The sequence below is a fragment of the Ambystoma mexicanum genome, chromosome 5q, assembly GCF_040938575.1.
Source record: "Ambystoma mexicanum isolate Mex_15411 chromosome 5q, UKY_AmexF1_1, whole genome shotgun sequence".
NCBI lineage: Eukaryota > Metazoa > Chordata > Amphibia > Caudata > Ambystomatidae > Ambystoma > Ambystoma mexicanum.
In genome coordinates this window covers 896,678,163-896,699,616 of record NC_090933.1, presented here as the reverse complement: position 1 = coordinate 896,699,616, position 21,454 = coordinate 896,678,163, and the positions used below count along the sequence as shown (strand labels likewise).

The 21,454-nt window shown below is 47.3% G+C and overlaps 1 protein-coding gene across 1 annotated transcript in view; it reads right to left on the bottom strand.

The window, feature by feature from the left end:
* PTDSS1 (phosphatidylserine synthase 1) overlaps nt 1-21,454 on the bottom strand; it is a 1,048,798-nt gene that overhangs the window by 204,255 nt on the left and 823,089 nt on the right. The window lies entirely within an intron of this gene.

The window sequence follows — 21,454 nt, the reverse complement described above, 5'->3', positions numbered from 1 at the left end:
ATTTTTTCGACCTCAGTTATGGCAAATTTGAATTCTGGTAAACTATTGAAGGCTAGAGGTTTTTCAAGTTTCTTGTTTATCTCAGTGCAGTTGATGTTCAGTCGTTCAGTGGCAATTTTGTTTTGCAGGGTGGCAATTTTATTGGCTAGGGCATTTTGGATGCCAGTGCACCAATCTTTATTTTTAGGGTGAGAGTCAACAGGGGCTTTAAGTGATTCTAGCTCTGAGAATTCCGAATAGTTCCTGGATGCTGGAACTTGCATTTAGTATCCCGTCGTTATAGGTTTCGTGTTTAGTTTTAATGATCTCTGCTTTGTAGATAGAGGAGATTTCGGTAACTTTATCTTTGTTCTCTTTGGTGGGTAGGTTTTTCCAGGTAGTCTCGGATTTACTTTTTTCAGATCTAAGGGTTTTTAGATGTGGGGTAAACCACGTGTTGAGATGTGCTTTCGGTTTACTTTTTCAGAGTTTCAGGGGGGCAATGATGTCAAGGGCATTAGTCAAGGTGTTGTTGAATAGGTTAATTCTTCCGGGTCTTCAGTAGTGGAGGAGTTCAATATTGGGATCAGGATCGGAGTTAAATTCTCGGCTGTTATATTGCGCTTGTTCCTAGTAAGTAAGGGTGGTGCTATACTCCTGGTTTTGGTGACTGGTCGGGTAACATTAACAGTAAAGGTGATCAGGGAGTGGTCTGTCCAAGACACGGGTTCGATGGCGGATATAGAAGTGGCACAGTTGTGGTCGGTAAGCCAGTCTAGGGTTCGTCCTTTCACATGTGTAGGTTGGTTAATTCTTTGTGTAAAGTTGAGTTCACACAAAGCATCTTCCAAGGATTTAGCAGCCAGGTCATTGGAGTCGGATAGGCCTAGGTTAAAGTCGCCTTGGACTATAATTTGGGATGAGGGTTTAGTGTTGTCTGAAAGCAGTGTAATAATATCCTCCTCGAAGACTACTGTTGGTCCAGGAGGCCTGTATATAAAGGTGGAGAGTGATAGTACTGGAGTGGGAAGTTGCTAATTTAGCTGTGATAAGTTCGCAGGACTTGAGTGTAGGGGAGGGAGAGAGTCTGAGTGCCAAGTTAGCCCGAGCTAAGAAGGCAACTCCTCATCCTTTAGAGGTCTGCCTATCTGCTCGAATAATGGTATAGGAATCAGTTATAGCTAGCATTAAGGATGGCCCAGCAGCAGCATGAAGCCAGGTTTCAGATATTGCTAGGAAGTCGTGTTTGTTATTAGTAATTAGGTCTGCTATGTCTGTTGCGTGTGCAACAGATCTTGCGTTTATTAGGGCTCCTTTAATGGTGGGGGCCTAAGCCGTTGGTGTGCGTTGCTAGCGAGGATATATGAAGTCTTCCCCGCTTTTGCCAAAGTTTTTTTTGTACTGCGCAAGTGGTAGTCGGGAGTAGTTGGCATGGTGCAGGAGGTTGAATAGGGTGTGGTAGTGCAGCTGTTTCCATGTACAGATGGCTGGGTATGTATCAATAAGGAGTCTAGACACAAGTCTCATGTTTCTAAGGTGCCCACAGCATGGTTGGTTAGGAGCGGGTTTGACAGTAAACCGCTCGATCCATTGGAGAGGCGTGAGGTAAGATGGGTCGCTAGGATTAGTTAGGCTGGATCGCCTTTTATCAAAGGTGACGGCTTGGGAGGGTAAGCATTAATTCAGATTGCCGGGGGAGACATCACGTGTCACTTGTAATGGAGGGAGAAATGGTGTAGGTTTAATCAGGCAAGAACGGAGCATTTTCTGAGCAGGCAGGCAGATTAGACAGCTCACTGGAGAAATATACATGCAGAGTTGTCCTTTTGTACTAGAGTTTTGGCAGGATAGCTGGAAATCCCCTAAACTCATCTTTACGTAGATATCCCACTATTGTTAGTGAATATCTTTTTGGGTAGCCTAGCGGCCACCAACATTAACTTGTATACCTCAGCCAAGCTATATGATCTGTTTATTGCCCTCGCTCTGAAGCTCATCACTGCCAATTGGAAGGGCTTGTGGAACCTTTCTACTAGTAGCTGGTGGAACAACATATGTCACGTACAAAGAATTAACCTATGGATGACTTCGTGCCTGGACACTACTACCAAATATAATGCCAAATGGTCTATTTTTATTCATTATGTAGACTGTTTCAATGCATCTTCACATGGCCTCTGAGCTATTGTATTTTTTATTTGAATCCTGAGAAATACCCGATTCAGTTTATTGATCACACTTTTTGTCATTGCTACATACAAATTGTATCAAATACTATACTGCCTCACATACCTCCCCCCTCCTTCCCAACGTTCTCGTGTTTGTGTTCTGTTTGTCCCCTCGTCTGTCACCCCCTGTAAGTCTTAGCACATGAACTTTAATTTTATTGCAGATCTCCTTGCTGTTGTGGAATCTCCCTCATTAATTATTCTTGTTGCCCTACCCATTTAACTATTCATTTGGTGATGATATATCCAAATTGCCCCGTACTATATTCAGATTCATGCTTTTTTTCTTGTCTTTCATGAATGTCTGCATTGTTACTAATTTGTACTGTTCTTACTTCTTCTGATGTGAATAAAAATTATCAAACTTAAAAAAATATGATAATTTGTGGAAATAGTGGGTGAAACAATAGCAGGACAGTTTATAAGAGAAAGTTCTCTAGATGTGGCTTTACATTCGCTAGCCCATATTCATTCTTTGTACCATTTCTGCAATGTGGGTGCCGAGAAAGCTGCATCCGGTTAATCAATACCTGCTTTCGAGCAGTAAGTAAAACTAAAGAAACCAAGCTGGGTATTGGTCAAGGAATTTTCACATGCTGAACCTAGCAGGCATAAGACTGGATCTGCTTCAATAACAGAATCAGTAGTATCAGGAAAGCGTGGTGTGACCGGAGAACAATACCTTAGCAATTCCAGGCACGAACATGCTAAGTGAAGGCGTCATGCATTCTCCCATTTGTATCTTGGACGGGACCCATTTGCGCTGGGATCAAACTAATTATGACTGGGTGTAGAGGGGGCTAAGATTTGAAGCACAAACTTAAAAAGCAGTAATCTAGGTTTGCCAAGATTTCATTTTCAATTTCTATACCATCCCAAGTCTCAAAATCTATGCATCGTGATCAACTCTTCGTTCACAGATTTTCTAATGTCACCAGCCCTAATCTACTGAGCTACTTGACAATACTGCAGACATGGGTAAATGCAAGCCCCATGATCCCATAAAAAAAAAGTCAGTTGTATATTGTTGGCTGGCTAGATTTCAATATTTATTCAGTACATGTGCAGATTGCAGTGGTCACTGTATTCACGCCACCCTTCTTGAACAAGGATGTCCGTAGAAGTGCTGTGTTCAAATTATTGAGAGGAAGTGTTATTCTTTCCAAGTTTCATGTGCTGACCACAGATAAATGATACAACTGTACAGGGTGATGCGTCCAGGGATATCAGGTGACAGGTTTCATAGCCAGGAATGCCCATTTCCCCTCTTGTATAATAAAGTGAAGACAGCCGAACCCGAATGGGGGTATTACACCGCTCCCCCAGGTCCACCAAGATCAGATTAATCAGCAAAGGCCAAGATTGTGCAAAAAAGCCTGGGAAGTTTCAACAGGATATTCAAGAATAGGGCGAGAAATCCATCTCTCAATTTTGTGGTGTCCTATATAGCAGGGGTATAGTGGGTGTCCTAATGTGGTGATACCCCAAGCCATATGAATCCCAAGACAGCAAGTCCTGTTTTGGCCCCATTTAAATCCCAGTTCTTCACCCACACCTCCAGTGTAATTTCAGTCGGGCTTAGAGTCTCATATTTACCCCAATTTATATTAATCGCAAAGAAACGTCCTAAACCTTTCACTTCATCTAACAGGGTAGTAAGCTATTTACAGAGATCGAAGAAAGAAGCACATCATCAGTATTACGAGTTATGAAAGAGGAAGGATAGCTCAAGGGCAACAGGTTTGTCTTGGAAGCAAGGACACGCGGCACAACACAGGTTCGAATCCCGATCACGCACTTGGAAACCACTTGCTGGTATTACGCGCGTTATATATGAACAATAAAATGTGGGATGTTTGAACCCACTAGTCCAGGCCGTGCAACATTACTGTGCATTGCTTGCATCAGGAACATCAGAATGGCTGCCAGAAAGCATGCTGCTCGCTAAAAATCACCCAAAAGTGCGCAGTAAAAATCTGAAAAATAGGCCGCCATCCACTTTTGCCTATCTCAGTGGTAACACAGGAGGCCACTGCCAAAACCCATCATTTGGCTGCCCACAGAGCAAGGCTGCTTGCAAAAGAAACACAGAGCTGTGTGGAAATCCGTTTTTCTTGGTTGTCAAATTTGCAAAAATCATGGCTCACAAACCACCCAAAAGACCCAACCTCCTTGTTGGGTGTTAAACATCATTCTACTTCAAGAATCCACATAAATACAATGTCCACAGAAGTACACTTATCAGAAGAAAATCCACATTGAAGACTGCTTGCTGGAAAGAAATCTGTCAAAAATGGGTGCAATACCGTTACTCGCCTCTGTCAGATGCTGGCGATCTCTAAATCTGACAGGAGAAACTTGTGTCTAAAAAAAAACTAAATATGCCAAAGAAGGGATTTCCAACAAATGCAATACAGGGTGCCACACATTGATTTTCATGTTGAAAAAGACTGGAATTGAAGATCTTTTGGCTGATTTTAAATTTGTAACTGTAATTTTTCACAAGGAACTTTGTCACAATTGACCATAAGATAACCTGAATCAGCTAAAACTTCACACAGGCTTTCTTCCCCTGAGAACACCCCACCCTGTTCCTTCCCACCAAAAGGACCAAAAGGAGAGGATATTGCATTGGGATGCTAACGAGAAGGGGAGGAGACTGTCTGCTGTTCTGGGAAAGAGACAATGGAGTCCTTGAACTGAATGGAAATGCTAATTCGGGTGTGAATGACATCAACTGGCCTGGCAAGACGACAAGCCATGTGACTCTCTGACTCAGCCAAGCTTTGGAGGTGGGCCAGACTGAAAACGTGGATTTGAAATTGGACTAAATATATGTTTAAGGAAAAGACTTATAAAATATTGTACCGAACTGACAAAAATATGAAATTTAGAGATTATTAAAATGAAAAATTCACCCACAGTTTAAAACTAATCTGGAATCGGTGCGACATTCAGAGACTGAACCACAAAATCTTTAATATTGTAGCTATTGGGATTATGCTAGGAACATGAAAAATTAAAGGAATATGCCCAGAGGGTATGGGCATGTATATGTAAATAAAATCGTACAGATCCGAAAATGTGTAACCACCCAAAAGCACGTAAAATTGTCATTTATGAACCAACACTCGTAGGAAGATAAGATTTTGACAGAAACGAACCTTAGGCAATCTGTGATGTGTATTGGTATTATTAACAAGTTGTGCATATTGAAAATATGTTTTTTTGGGAAAAATAGATTTTCTGGGTAAAAGCAAAGGGGAGGTTCTTTCCTAGATTGTAAATGGCAGCATCACTCTGACACATGAGGACACCTCCTGACACACTGTTCCTTTCTCAAATCAGGGGACAGGGAAGTCTCTGACCTATCAGATCCTTAGAGGGTTGGGCATAGACAAGACTCGCCACCCACTTTGGAAAATGGATAAATAGGGACTGTTGAGGACCCACAGACAGACACTTCCATTCATCAACTGATCCACTGGCGAAGCACCCTGCAGGAAGATCCAGACTCCAGAACCTAGATCCAGACTCCAGAACTCTGAAGCAGAGGCCTAACCCAAAAAGATGAATCCTTTGCAGCAGGCCTTTAAAAATCTTGCAAGCCTGATTTAACCCCTAACTTCCATGGGGCCTAACCTAACTCATTCAACAGCCTGGCTGAGCTATTTTGCTGCTTCTGGCCAACAACCTTTGCTAGAACCCAAGATCCAGATCAGTCCAGCAGAGCTGTAACCCAGAACCCATCAGATCCAGTCCAAGAGGCCGCGCAGAGACCAGAGTGCTGAGAGCAGAACAAAGCGCCCGAGACCTGTCCGGTGGCGAGCGAAGTCCAGGCCAAACCCTTGACCAGATCTTTGACGGGTCCATTTTAAACCAGAGTTGTGAGTATTTAGCGTAGAACTGTCCATAGTCATCTCTTATTTTAAAGTAATCCATCCAACATATCCAGACTGCATTGTAGAATCTCTTTTGTCCATTCTGAATCCTTTCTCATCCATCTAATCCTGTGATAATTGTTAGTGTAAGCCAACCTGTTTGTAATTCAAAGCGCAATTTCAATCGAAATCTTGACTCCTTTTGAGAAAAATCTACCTTCACCAAAATCTCTAACTTTTGAACCGTCTGTGCTAGGAACGAAATTTAAATGTCATTTTGAAGCCAACATCCTCAGCTTTCAAACAAACCCAAAACATTCCAATTCCTTATATTTTTGCCGTAATCGCGTTTCCCGCACGTGGAAAAGTTGCAACGAGTTTGGATTTGGCTCAATTTCATTCCATGTAAAACAGCCATTTCTTGCTTTCAACTTCTGAAATTCGTTTTCCATCTGCTAATCATTCTACAATCATTGCTAGTGTTGACCTGAACCAATCCAAAGCAACTCTCACTAGTTCTGAATCCCCTTTAGCGAATTAAAATCATGTTTAGCATTTTTCCCATTCAATTCAAACCACATTTAAAAGCCATTGACCTGTTTTAAAATCATTACTCTTCTCTCTAAACTTGCTGGGGGAATCGGAATTGAAACTGCAATTGTTGATTGTTATTCCTGATATCTGTGTGCCCTCATTCCATATCTCCATAGTGCATGTTGGGGGGAGTGAGTAACAGGGGGAAAGAAGTTTATTTCTGTGTTGCATTCTTTCCTATCATTGCATTTCCTTGAATCCGCACAAAGTATTCTCTGCTACATTAATCCTCCTATTCCTACTCCTAATTGATTAAAGAGATTATTGATATTGTAATATTAGCCATTGCTGATCATTGTTCATATTCATAAGTGTGATATTCAGATATTATTCATAAAAGTATAATCTATATATTGTTAAATTCTTCAAATAAATCTTTTAATTTGCAAAACAAACCTATTTCTTGGTTCAGTGAGACCGGGGGGATTCAAAGAGAGGGGTGTTATAAAAGGGTATATCATCCAGAATTAAAGAAACTTTTGACATAAAAATATATAAATAAGGGTTTCCAATAGGCATCCCATACTAGGCATTGACTTAGCTGGAGTGCTAGATTGAAATCACTTACAAAAACAAATAAAAAATTGGAGACTTCTCTGGCATAATTGCAACCCACGTAGCAATATCCTCACGCAATATGCACACAAGAGGTTACATTATCGAAGTGATGGAAAGGAAACGAGTGAGAAGGGGAAACTATCTAGTCCCACTAGACTATTTAAACAGACAGGACAGGTTCTGTATTATTAGTACTCATGAATGCTGGTAAAGCAGGTAAATAAAGATAATAAATATCTCACCAACATTCATGCTATGCAACAGTGAACATAATGGTCTACTCAACAGACAGAATTCTTCATGGAACCTTCGAGCATGGTAGCTGTAGAATTTAAGGATTGAAAAGCGAAGACATTATGGGTTCTATATTGTTCCATTTCACAATTTGTAACGTGAATGTGTGGCCATCACAATTTCACCTTTGCCATAAAGTGGTTTTCTTCTTATAAAAGAGGGCTCCCCAAAACCCTCTTCTCAGCCCGCTTCACTCCACCATATATACCAATATCTATTACGTTGTGGTGAGCCCATTGCCACGACCAAACAGTGGACTACAAAAATTGTGAAGATAAAACCAGCGCAGACCGTGTTCAAGAACCATAACAAATTAGCCTGTGTAGCTCTACCCAGTACCAGCGTGCATGGGTCAGAAAGCACCATCTGGCATGTGAGCTGGCAAGCCAATACATTAAATGAAATGTTGTCAAGGAGAGAGAGAAGTCTATAAGACTGCCATTTGCTGCTGGATACAGAGGTCTTAGGAAGTACAGTAATTAAGGCCTTTCCAGCAAAAAAGGGAGTTCCCATTTTGAGGGTTATAGATGTAGCTTCCTAATTGTAAGGCTCAACAATGCTTAGTATTCTTTATTGACATCTATAGTGCTATTAGGGCCTCTGGCCCTGATAAATGCAAAAATCATTGATTGCTTCAACACATCTCATCAGTGTTGGGAGTTCCGAGCAACTCGCTGTGGGAATCCTTCCAAGCAGAGCAATGTGGTACAGTCCAAGTACGCTCCAATTTGGGCTCGAGTATGCCTGGTTCTGGAGCTATATAGTTCTTGATAAAATATGGACTAAACTTCTATTAGCACCCTAGGCGGGCACAGCAGACAATCAGCTTGTTCCGATCGTGGGCTGAAGCCTACGATTCAAGTCCACGATCCGAGCAAGCGCTGCCACTTTCCCCTCACCTCCTGCTCCTACTCCGTACCTCCTGTCTCCGTACCTTCACTTTCCACCTCACCTATGTTATTCCTCAACATCCTAAGCTTTCATGGAAATGTAATGGGATCCCTGCCTTTCATTTCTATTGCAGCCATCTTAGATGAGTATTTGCTTTAATGAACAGGACACCAAGCATGTCCCGTTCATTCAAACAAATAGATTGCCATCAACACTCCTGGATTTCGGCTAAAAAACCTGCGGTGACAATAACAATACCACCCGATCTGGAGAGCTGGATGGGGAGTAACGGCACCGGGTGTTATTGCAATATGTCCCTGCTCAGCATTTCCTCAAAGTACGTAACAGCAACCTCAAAGTACAGTCATCTTAACTGTATCTTCTAAACATCATTAAATGGTTCAGGTATTTAGTCTTGGGGTCGGGCAACTCCCAATTGTAGTTTTTCCTTGAGAGGATGGATCCTCTATCCAGGCCAGTGTTGCACCAAGCACTGAGTGCAGACCTAGCTTCCAAAAGCAACAGAGGGCTTTACAAGTCATAGAGGGAAGTTCACAGAGAAGTAAGCACATCACAAGTTTTCAAAACCAGGGAGCAGGAGCTAACAGTGGAGGGCTGCGAGTCTGGCAGGAAGGGCTCTACAAGCAACCTGGTGAAGAAACTGGTGGCCGGGGGGAGCAGAGTGCCCAATCCCAGGTTAGGTTCTGAGTAGAGGGAATGTGGAACGAGGTGTTGAGGAGCCATTCCTTGAAGTGGAGGGTCTTGAGCTCCTTCCTAAAACTTAGAAGCGAGAGGGCGAGTCAATTGTTGAGCAGTCTTCTGGTTCTAGCCTTCCAGCACTAACAGTTCCAGGCTGGAAATGTCCTTGCTTCTGGTGGTTCGTACGACTTCAGAGAAGCCGAGCTCTTAGCACAGTATATTGGGGTTTTGAGGGCGACTACCTTGTAGATGATACAGAAGGATTTTAAGACGATACACGATTGCAGCGGGAGCCTGTGCAGAACAGTGAAGGTTGGGGTGATGTGGAAGAATTTGTGGAGTGCTTTGATGAGTTTTGCTGCAGTATGTATCGCCTGATATCCATCACTCCTTTCCAGGGGGCAAACGCCTGCAATAGCTGCCCATCTCCCAGCTAAATCTTCACAGTGAATCTGTTGGTTGTCTCCATGACCATCAGTCTGGCTTCAGAGCAGCCAGAAGCATGGAAACTAATCTCCTGAACATCCGTGAAGACTTGCTCTCTAAACTTTATTCTAATCTCCCCTCTGTCCTCATCTTACTCAATCTCTCTTCTTCCTTGGACACGGTCAACCATGCCATCCTGCTCAACCGTGTCTCTGATAACCTGGGTATCACCGCTCAGGCCCTGGCCTGGCTGACCTCTTTCGTCTCTGATCGACCCTTCCAGGTCCAACTTGGGTCCTTCCTTTCCTCCATCTCACTCTCTACCTGTGGTGCTCCCCAGGGGTCTAACCTCTCTCCATGGCTGTACAACCAATACCTGGCACCTCTCAACCACCACATTGCCGCTCCCAGCTCCAACCTTCAGTGCCATGCGGATGACAGCTCGTTTTCAGGCTCCCCTCTGCCACCTCTTCTCCTTCTCTCATCTCCGTCTGCTATCCAGAAGTGGTGTGCCGCCAACGATCTCTGCCTTAATGCCAGTAAGACAGATTCTCCTCATCGGCAAACCTGCACCCTCCTTTCCTGTCACACTCTGGCCGGCCTCCCTTGGCCCTCTTCCTTCTCCCAGGTCATCTTAGACTCCACACTCTCCTTTTCTCCTCACATCTCTGATGTCTCTAGGAAGTCAAACTACCAACTGCACCTCTTCAAAGGTATTCTTCCTTTCCGCTCCTTCCCCCAGAAGCTCACTGTTTCTAGAGCTCTGGTTCTGTCTAGGCTGGATTACTGCAATAGCTTCTTTCTAAATCTGCTTCCTTCTACTCCAACTCATCCAGAACAGGACTGCGAGACTTGTCCTTGGCCTCAAGCCTGGCGATCGTATCTTTCCAGCACTGAAATCTCTGCATTGGCTCCCAGTGGCTGCGAGGATTAAGTTCAAGACCCTCAGCATTGTCCAAAAGGCCTTCTGCAGCCAGTGTCCTCAATACCTCCAACTCTCTCTTCGTAAATACCTTATTACTCGAGCCCTTCGCTCCTCCACCTCCAACTCCTTCAGGGTCAGTTGCTTCTCCAAGCAACGAGTTGGTGGTAGATCTCTTTCTTCAGCAGGGGCTCTCTGAAACTTGAGAACCATCTCAAGACCTTCCTCTTTGCTTCTGCCTTCTCTCTCCCTCTCCCCTGCTGATTTCCTGTGCAATACTACACTGGTTACCTGGCTATCCTCTGATTTCGGCCCAGGTCCCTGCCCATCCAGTTGAACACCTGCACTGCCTCCCAGCAACCATTGCACTTGGGTCTATCTGTCACCCTACAGCCCCCCCTACCTTCACTTTTGGACACCCGTCTCCACTTAACAATGCACCTGCCACCAGCTGGCCGCACTTCTTGTTATTTTTTTAATCCCATGTACAGCACTGCCCCCTCCCCTTTCCCCTGGCACTTTTCCCTCCCCTGCACTTGCGCAAGCTCAATGTCACTTGGCCTAGTAAGATTGTTGTCTGTCGTCCCTCTGTTCCCTCCCCCCCCTTGCCTCATCGCGCCTTGAAACACTTGTGTATAAGCGCTTTATAAATGCCATATCATATATATTTTTTTTAGGGAACCAATTTATCAAAAATATTTTCATATACCAAGAACAAAAAGAATAATATACAAATACAAAATCCAAATCCCTTGAGAATGACCAACAATTTTGAAGATAAACCCATCAACCAAAAAGAGCATTAAATATACTTGTAATAGATGGGGGGTGTGGAGGGAGAGAAAAACATTAAATCAAATAAAAAGGAGGGTTGGGGGGAGACTCAAGTTACTCGTGCAACAATATCATACTTTCGCTATAATATGAAATTGCTTATATTATACCATGCTGGAGAACAACAGTTACAGGTAAGTAACTTGTTCCTTCTCCAGCATGGGGTCTGGCATGGATTCACATGCTCATGAATAAAGAATACATAGCAGTACATACATGCACAACCACAGGAGGTGGCAAGGCTCAACAGAAGCAATCTCTTACCTCCTCACCAGGCTCACCTTCAAGCGAACATGTTGCACAATACTGCTTGGCCGACTCTGCACTTCTCCCTGGAATCCCGGTCGACGCATTTGAATTTCGTGAAGGTGTGCGTCGACCTCCATGTAGCAGCCCTGCAAATGTGCAGCAGGGGCACACCAGACAGGAACGCTGTTGTAGCAGCAATTGCTCTGGTAGAATGGGCTCTCCGACAGCCAGGTAACAATCAGTTTGCCAACCGGTGACAGTGCATGCAACAGCCAGAGAGCCACCTGGAAATGGAAGCCTTGGGACAGGGCCTTCCCATGGTTCACTGGACTAAAGTTCACAAAAAGCTGAGCGGTTGTCCGGAAACTCTTTGTGCGTGCAACATAAAACTTCAGCGTTCTAGGCACATCCAGCAAGCGCAAAGTCCTTTCAGCCGGCGACAAAGGAGTCAGAAAAAACACAGGTAACACCAAGGGCTTGTTGAGGTGAAATTCTGACGGAACCTTGGGCATGAAAGAGGGGTGTGCCTGCAGCACCACCCTTGTCTCGTGGAAAGTAAAGTAAGGCCACTTGCAGGACAGGGCCTGGATCTCACCTACTCTTCTTGTAGAGGTGATGGCCACGAGGAAAGCGGTCTTCCACAACAGAAACCTGAGCGCAGCTGAATGCATAGGTCTGAATGGAGACCATGAGCCTAGTCAGCACCAGATTGAGTTCCCACATCGGGTCCCGGGCCAGAGCCTTCCCCGGTGGGAACGAACCAAACAGGGCTTTAATTCTTTGACCAGACGGTGCACCACAGAGAAAACTGTCCCAGAGACCTGGTATAGCGGGAAATAGCCGCCAGATGTACCTTGATGGAGGCGTGCACCAGCCCCGATTTAGCCAATGACAGTAAATACAGAAGTACTTGAGGGGGACGTGACCTTCAGAGAGTTGATCTTCTGCGACCAGCACCACGTCGCAAAGCGCTTTCATTTGTGTCCGTAGCATTTCAAAGGAGACGATGCCCTGGCCTTCGCGAGTACCGCCCTGCAGTCCGCCAGAAGATCGTAGTCACCGAACTCTAACGCTGCAGGAGCCAGGCCTTCAGGTTCAGAGATCCTGGGTTGTGGTGCAGAATTGCGCCTCCTTCCCTGTCGAGAAGATCCGTGACCACTGGCAGTTTGACTGGAGGGGATGCGAACATGCTGAGAAGGTCTGGGTACCAGAGCTGCCTCGGCCACGCTGGTGCGACGAGTAACATCCTGCAACAGCACCGTCTGAGTTGACTCGAAGTAACAGCAATGGAGGTAACGCATACAGAAACAGGCCTTGCCATGGGAATGAGCATGCATCCCCCCATCCTCCCCGGCTGGGGGAATCTGCTGGCGAACCTCCGGCACTTGGTGTTTGTCGCCGTCACAAAGATCGAGCTGGGGACTGCCCCATTTGAGGAAAAGGTTGTCCTCTTCATCCTGCCAAAGCTCCCACTTGTGTCAAGAGCGCAGCTCCCTGCTGAGCAAATCAGCGACAGTGTTCTTTACTCCTGCCAGGTGAAACTTAACGAGAAACATCCCCTGGGCGACAGCCCAGTGCCACAAGTGCTGCGCCTCTTTGAAGAGCGCTGGGGATCTGGTGCCCCCCTGCTTTGGGATGTGGTGGTATTGTCTGTGAAGACCCTCACCACTTCGCCGTTGAGGCATGGCAGAAATGAGTAGTTCCAGTACTTTGATGTGTAGAGTCTTCTGTTCCAGCAGCCACAGGCCTCTGGCATGAAGGCGTCCTGTGTAGGCCCCCCATCAATCGAGGCAGAGTCCGTCGTGACCATCTCCTGGTACGGGGGGCTCTGGAAATCCGTGCCTCTGACGATGTTAGAGCGCACGCCCTACCACCTTATCACTCGACGGAACTCCTTGTTGAGCACGATCTTGTCCTGGAAGCCTCCGGACACTAGAACCCAACGGGCGTCGAGGAACCTGCAGAGCCGAATCGGGTATATGCATGACATCATACCGAGCAGTGACTTGATGGTCCGCATCGTGGCGATCTTCAGTGCCAACAGCCGTTTCACTTTGCCCAAGATTCCCACTGTCCTCTCTTCAGACGGAGACACTAGGCATGACACTGCGTTGAGCCTGGACCCCAGGAACAGAGCGTCCTGCGATGGAGTCAAGCAAGACTTTGCATAATTCACTGCGAAACCCAGCTCCGTCAGCAGCCTGGACAGTCCTTGCCCTGTGGTCGACAGCAATGTCCTTTGACCTGGCCCAGATGAGCCAATCGTCCGGATAAGGGTACATGTGGATCCCCTGCAGACGCAGATGGGCCGCCATAGAGCTAGGCACTTGGTGAAGACTCTGGGCGCCGACTTCAGTCCGAAGGGAAGAGCCTTGAACTGGTAATGCTTCCCTTGGACGATGAAACGCAGGTACTTGCGATGCTTCTCGTTGTAACGCTCACCTGATTCCCACGGAGGCGCAGGTCTGGCTTCGAGTGCTGATGCTTCTTCAATGGTGAAGCGCAGGACTCTGAAGATGGACAGGAAGGGCCCTCAACTCTGGCTTCTCCGGCTCGCAGGAATATTCCCCTATGCGTGAAAAGGGAGTATTATCTACTGACTGAGTTATGCTCAAGCCTCTCACTCTCTTACAACCCTCCACGATACCCTTCCACGATTCCCCGTGAAGTCTCACCTTAGGGTCTGAAAGGACGAGCTCTCCATCCTGCTTCTGACGCAGGGGCGCGTTGAACCCAGTTACTTCACTGGATTGAGGTTGGATGGGAGTTCAGGTAAGCTTGATTACACTGGTAAGGCGCTGTAAAAGTTCTGTTGCAAGTTCAAAAGTTCAAGCTTTAAATAATAATGTTCATTGTCTTTTTTCAGGTGATGAATGAAGATTCCTTTGGAGACTTCTTGCAACAAAGCGCTAATGTTGATGTCTTTTCCCCATAGGGGCCGGGGTTCGGAATGCCGGAGATATGGCGCCGACCCGAAGTGAAACGTGCAGTTCCAGTAAAGATCTGGTAAGTCCTAGATGAGCGCTCAGGTAATGTTTTTGCATTCGCTCATCTAATGTCTTTGTCTTTTTTCCCCATAGGGGGCGGGGTCCGGAAAATGCTTGGAAGCAGCAAGACCCGAAATGAAATGGGAATGACCCAACAGGTAAGTCTTAGAAGGAAACTGAGCTTTTCCTATTCCCTTCTTTCTCACCTCTTATTCTTGTCTTTTTCTCTAGGCTCTGGGAAGTGGCTGTGTATCCGGATGATCGCTGCTGAAGATGGAGGAACCCAGGAAAGTTGAGTGAAATGCAGCGCTGCAGCGATCGCAACGAAATGCTTTTAAAAATGATGTCTTCCCTTTCAGGATCGTCGGTGATGTCTCCGTGGCGCAGATTAGCTGGTAGGTCTCTTGTCTCCCTTTGCAGGTGACCCAGGATGCTGACAGGCGTGGCTGAAGTCCAGATGCAGGAGCTGACACGGTGAGCGTCCAGCTGCGAGGAGCAGAACAACACGAAGCGTGAGTTGCTGATCGGGTGTGGTTTAAATAGCTTTGGAAGAAGTTCCAAGTGTGTATCCTTCCTCCGTTCAGGTATGTATCCTTCCCCGACCACACCCGGGTGGAAAGTAGTCCCACAGGTAAAGTAGTTCCTATTCAGGCCTCAAGAGGGCCTGGATGTGGCAGCATGGTCTGCATCAGGTAAGTGCACATTAAAACACTTGAACACATGTCTAGCTTTATGAGCCTGGCGCCTAAGGCGCCAGGACAGAGGTCCAACATGAGCCTGGCGCCTAAGGCGCCAGGACTGCGTCCAAAGGGCCCCAGCTTGGGCCCGCTGGCACTCCCCTGGGGGAAATGATGCCTGCCTCTGGGGTTGCTGGGTCGGACCTGGCTCCTTGGAGGTAGGCATCATGACACTCGTGTATGGGGGAGTGGAAGTAAGCGTCCTCTAGATCCAATGACGACAAAGTCTCCCTGAAGCCAAGCACATGCTGCAGCGTTAGCATCCTGAACTTCTGGGACTTTATGTAGTTGAGTCATCGTAGGTCGAGAATGGGCCTCCAGCCCCCGGTCTTCTTTCTCACACAAAAGTATCTTGAGTAGATTCCTGAGCCCCGGAGTCGCTGTGGAACCAGCTCCATCGGTCCTTTTCTTAACATGGCCCGAACTTCCAGCAGCAGCTGAGGGATGCGATTTTTCCTGTGGTGCCACCAGAGGTATTCACGGACACTTTCGTTGAAACTCCAAGGTGTGTCTGTGGGCGAGAGTGTCCAACACCCATCAATCAGTGGAGATGGTCTTCCACACGCTGACTAAGTTTGCCAGCCAGCCTCCCACCTGGCCGGTTCAATCTTGCTTGCTTGCTTGGAGGTAGTCGGTAGGCCGAAGGGCTTGGAGCGACTCCTGTTGGTTTCATGGGTCAAAGAGCGGGAGGCGGTAAGAGGAAGAGCCCCCGCCGAAACCCTTTGAAGAAATGCTGGACTTCCCTCCTGAGGAACGAAAGGACGGCTTGTGTTGCTGCAGGGTTCCCAAAGCACGGCCAGTCTCTGTGTCGGTCTTGATGGCCTGGAGGGCTTCATTGACGGCCTTCCCTAACAGGTTGTCCCTGTCAAACAGCATGTTCAGGACCCTCGTCTGGACCTCCTGCCTGAAGTTGGTGGTCGTGAGCCAGCCGCTACGGCGAAGGCAAACTCTGTTGCCCATCTGGCGTAAACCTGTGTCTGCGATGTCCAATGCCACTGTGATCGTGTGGTACGACACCACCACGCCTTCCTGGAGGATCTCCAAACCCTCAACCTGTTTGTCATCGGGGAGGAACACTAGGAGAGGAGTCATTTTGTACCAAAGCTCCCGGTCGTACCTGGCCATGATTGGTAAGGCATTGGCCGCTTTCATCGCCGACGCCGCTGAGCAGATGACCTTTCTACCCATGGAATCTTAACTTCTTCCGCTCGTTGTCCGGAGGGGCCAATGGAGAAGACTATGCACTCGACGATTTCTTCCTGGCGGCTGCAGAGACCACAAAGTCTGCAACGGTTGAGACCTCGGGCCCTTCAGTGAGACTCCGGCACCCTGTATTTCTTTTCAAGCCGGTCTCTCTTCACTGGGGCCCCTCATCCCATCATCCAGGAGCAGGACCGATAGGATGATCAACCTCTTCGCCTCCCGACGCTGATACAGGAAGCCCTCCTTTTCTTCCAAGGTGAGTTGGAAAAGCTCTGATGCACGGGCGATCATGGAATCAAAGGAGCCCACCTCGTTCGGTGGGAAAGCTCTTGGATGTGGCGATAGCAGATCTCCCATCCCGCCTTTGTGGTTGTTGTCTGTGTCTGTTGTTGCTGTGTCTGTCCCTGTCCTCCTAGGGGGTGGGGGGGGGCAGCAATGGTTGGAATGGAGGTGTAGGGGTGTCTCCTCATCTTCGCAGTTGGCTGCCCCGGTGTCAACGGTGTCACCAGTGTCGGTGCAGCTAGTGGTACCATCAGCATCCTCCTCTGAATCAGACACCAGCGTGTGGAGGGTCGAGAGGATATCCTGTGAGACATCTCTCGGGGGCACCTGGGGGACAGGATCGCTGGGCCCAGAGCCCATGTCGTCATCCCAGTCGACTGTGTCTCTGACTAAGGCAGGCATCACACCAACATTTCCATCATTGTCGCCACCACCCCGAACGGTGTGGATGAAAAGTACCTCCTCCTCGTCGGACGAAGAAATGCCAGTTCCTTGGAGTTCTTCACAGTGCCCCCACCACCCCTTCATGGGTAAGTCAGACACTTTGTCCTGCTTGGTGTTCTAATGCTTCGCCTTCTCCGGCATCTCCTGCAGCTTCCCCGGGGTAGCTGACTTCCTTTTGGCCGAAGAGCTGGAGCGGTGGTTGGAGACTGATGCTGAAGGAGATGATGAATGCGCCCTAACTGTCGCAGGACCCGCAGGAGTGGTGACCCCAATGGAAGTGAACCCACAGTGCTTGGCCTTGTGCTCGGCCCCCATGGATGGGGTGCCCTCAAAGTACTTAGGAGCCTGCTCAGGTTGGCTGGATCTAGAAGAGACATGCCACTGTGAATCACCTGGGGTAGAGGCCCTGGCCTTGAGCCACGTCACCAACCGGACATGTTGATGCTTCATCGTGCGCTTAGTGAAGCCACGGCAGATCTCACAATCTTCTTGATGTGTCAGGTGTAGGCAATACAGGCACTGGGAATGCTTGTCGTCCGTGAACACATTCCGCAAACTGCAGCTGGAGCACAGCTTGAAGAGGGAAGTGCTGTCCTTCTCATGCAACGTGATCTGCACGGTGTAGGCCCGACGAACTTCTGGAAGCTTCCAGGAAGCACAATGGAAGATTTCTGTCCTTGAGGGACGTGAAAGATGCTGAAAAACAGATCCTCGTTAATCGGAAGGATAATCGATGGAGCACACAGGCTCGATTGACCGAAAATAGTTTTCCTATCAAAAAAGTGAAAAAACGTAGAAAATCTCGAAGAGCGAAACGCGAGGACTCCCAACACTTGAACGTGCAGTAAAAATCTGAAGATGGCTGCCAAAAGAGGGGCTTAGGTAGAGGGCAGTCATTGGCTGGGGGCAGAACGACCCAGAGCACAGAGCTTGGTTTATAGGACAAAGACAGTTTAGAAACTGAACCGAAACTGTTTTTTCTTTTACCAAGGATTCCTAGCCTGACGACGGGGAATATTCATGAGCACTTGAATCCATGCCAGACCCCCATGCTGGAGAACCTTTGTTATGTGATAAAAGCGAAATATCAATGCGGCAACAAGATCTGAACAAAGAGGGAGTTGAAGGGAGAAGTGTTTTCTGGCAGGAAAGCCCTCAACCTGAGAGATTTCGAAGGCAATACCCTGCCGGCTGGCAAACCAGCACCATCTTCATTGGCCAAAAGTTCTTACAGCATGGATTGACACGGGGTGAAGGTGGCTGTGAGCACATCACTCAACGGTGATCCTTATATCTGGGGCACTTCTACATTTCGGAACACTGAAATGCCATGACCGTGAAGCCAAACCTCTGTGAGGATCAGAGACAGCTTAGGAATCCAGACCCAAAGGAGGCGCATAGGAAGGAGATGAAGTACAAGTATGGAAGCTCTACGGAGCAGAAAGTGGGCGGCAGGGGCTTGCAGACAGGTGTTTTCCTGTACATCCCAGGAAGGAGGCCGAAATACAGAGCTTACTAATCAGCTAATGATGTGGTGCTGTCCCCTCCCATTGCCTCCTTGGGGGAAAGAAACTCCTTGTAATATCTAACATCACACACAATACAGTGCAACGATAGGCGGATAATAAGTGACACCGTCAGCAATACGGTATAAGCGTCCTGGTGTGCGACAGTGGTTGGTTCTGGATATGCCACACAATACTATTCCTGAGCTAAAACCTTGTACCAGTGTACTCACTCATTTACTGAACGACACCCCGATGATCGGTTAGCCCTTGATTTGTGATGCATAATTATGGCTTAGGATAAAATTATAAAAACGAGCACACAGAACAAGATGGACCTATACACAGTGACTCACTCAACTCCTGCACAAGGTTACATATCCGTGGGAGATGCACGCGACCAACATCCTTCTGCCACTCTGTCACTCACGGATGTGATGAAATCCATTACTGAATCGCAGACATCAATGGAGAGCAAAATGAATACTATCAGTTTGGACGTTAGCTTGCTGCGTCATGATCTTCAAAAATTATCCTCCAGTATGGGGGAAGCAGAAAAATGCATCTCAGAATCCAAAGACACCATAAACACAGTTGATCAACAAGTCTACGATATGTCAAATAAGGTAAAAATGCTTGAGGATAGGATTGAGGAGAACAAAGGTCAATCCCGCAGGAGTAGCATACGAATATTAGGGCTCCCTCCAAAATCAGAAGGTCCCTATGTAGAGTTGTTCCTAGAGAAGTGGCTTGTTGACTTAATGAAACAGAGGGCTCTCACATTTCTTCTCCAGACAGAGCACACTAGACGCCAACCGGCCCACCCAAACTTGGGGCTCCAGCGCAGACCATTGTGGCCAAACTGCTGAACTACTGTGACTGCAACACAATTTTACATATGGCACACCACAAGGGTCCTGTAACAGACTGGAGCAAGGATGGCCTTCTTCCCGGATTATACCAGAGCAGTCCAAAGAGCAAGCCAATCATTCAACTCGGTTAAAAAGAAACACCCATCCTTTGAGATCAAACACACCCTCTTCTTTCCGGCACAACTGAAGGTATATTTGAACAGGGAAAAACACCTCTTTACAGACCCTCAAGAAGCCTGGGTGTGGATGGATCTACTTGTCAAGAATGGGGAGGGACTCCTACCAACATTTTTTTTTTTTTTTTTTAAACACTTGTTAGGGAGAATTCTATCTTTAGGCTGAATTTCCTAACCTAGTGAGTCCCCCAGCAGCTTTGCTGGATTCTGGAGTTTGTTTATTTCTCCTGCCAAGAGTGAGACTATTTTTCTCCCACTCTTGGACATGATTTATGGTGTTCCTTTGACTGTTAATGTGTTTTATGGGCTATGGGGTCCTTTACTCCATAGGGACTCATGTGTTTTTACTATGTGTGTTACACAGCACCCTCCGTGCAGTAACACAGGGGTGTCATAGTGACACCCCACCATAGATCCATAACCTGGGACTGACTACTGTCTCCCAGGGCATGTAAAGTCACCATTGGCTTTACTAGTCCCAAATTATTAACAGAAACCAGTACAAACCATCCTATTGTGGACGTACTGGTCGGGGCAATTCGATTGCCCCGGGGTCTGTTAGTCGAGGGGGCACGTCTCCGTCCCCCCTGATCGAGTTTTGGCTGGTGGCAGTGGAAACTACTTTTTATACTCGACCGCGAATATTTCGCTATGGGATTTTCCCATTGTTCGAGGCTACCAACTTTAATTATTTAATTCTCATAGCCTCGAACATACCACTGGTTTATTTAATTAATATTAATTCGCCGGTTGGTATTTTTTGCCAGGGCTCGATTCTAAAATGGCGTTTGTGTTCTCTTCTGTGACTCCAACCCAAGTCGAACCCTTTGTTCCACTTTTTCGCAGGCTTCTCCACAGAAGCCTCCAAAAGTGGTGCCACTCTGTCTGGGTACCACAGGGGTTGTGGGTTTAGGCACCCTGGACTGAGTTACCTTAGTAACTCAGGTCGCACTCTTGTGTGATTGGCCCAAGTGGTGAGCCGGCCGGCTCACCACTTAGCATGTTTGATTGACAGCTAGGCTGAGTGAATGGGGGTTTGCTGCATAAAAGCAGGGCTTTGGGGACTGGAACTTCAGAAGTCGCCACAGGACCTGAGAATCCGACGAGGGAGAAGCTGCGCCGACCTACGATGACGACACCACCGGTGGAGCCCTGCGGAACCGACTCACCACTTCCCGACGACAGAGAAGATCTCCCAGCTGGAGAGGCTTCTTCCCCTGACTGGTGGGCACAACCAGTTTACCTTCTTTCTTCGCACCCCAGACCGGTTTGTGGTTGAACTGCACGTGCCAAGCACCCCAGCGGCTGAATAGCCACTCACCACTGAACCGCGAATCAACGGACCGCTCCTTTTACCTGAGAACTCTGCGGCTGGTTTCTTCCCTGGCAGTGCAACGGACTCCTGTCTTCCTCCCCGACGAGATCCTCTCTTCCCCCGGACGAAGCACCGACTTGCATCTGCTGCCAGGAACAACTGCCCACGCTGGAGTATTGGTACCGTGTCCCCTAGGCCTCCCTTTCTAAAGATTGCTACAAGGTAATAATAACCCCTTAACCTTCTGGACTGGGCTGGCCGCCATGACCCTCTAACTGGTCCCTTTCTTTGGTCCAACTCCTTTTTGAACCGTTACAAGACTTTTGTGCACTGCAACTGTGTGACCTTGTACACATTTCGTTTTGATCCTCTTAAAGG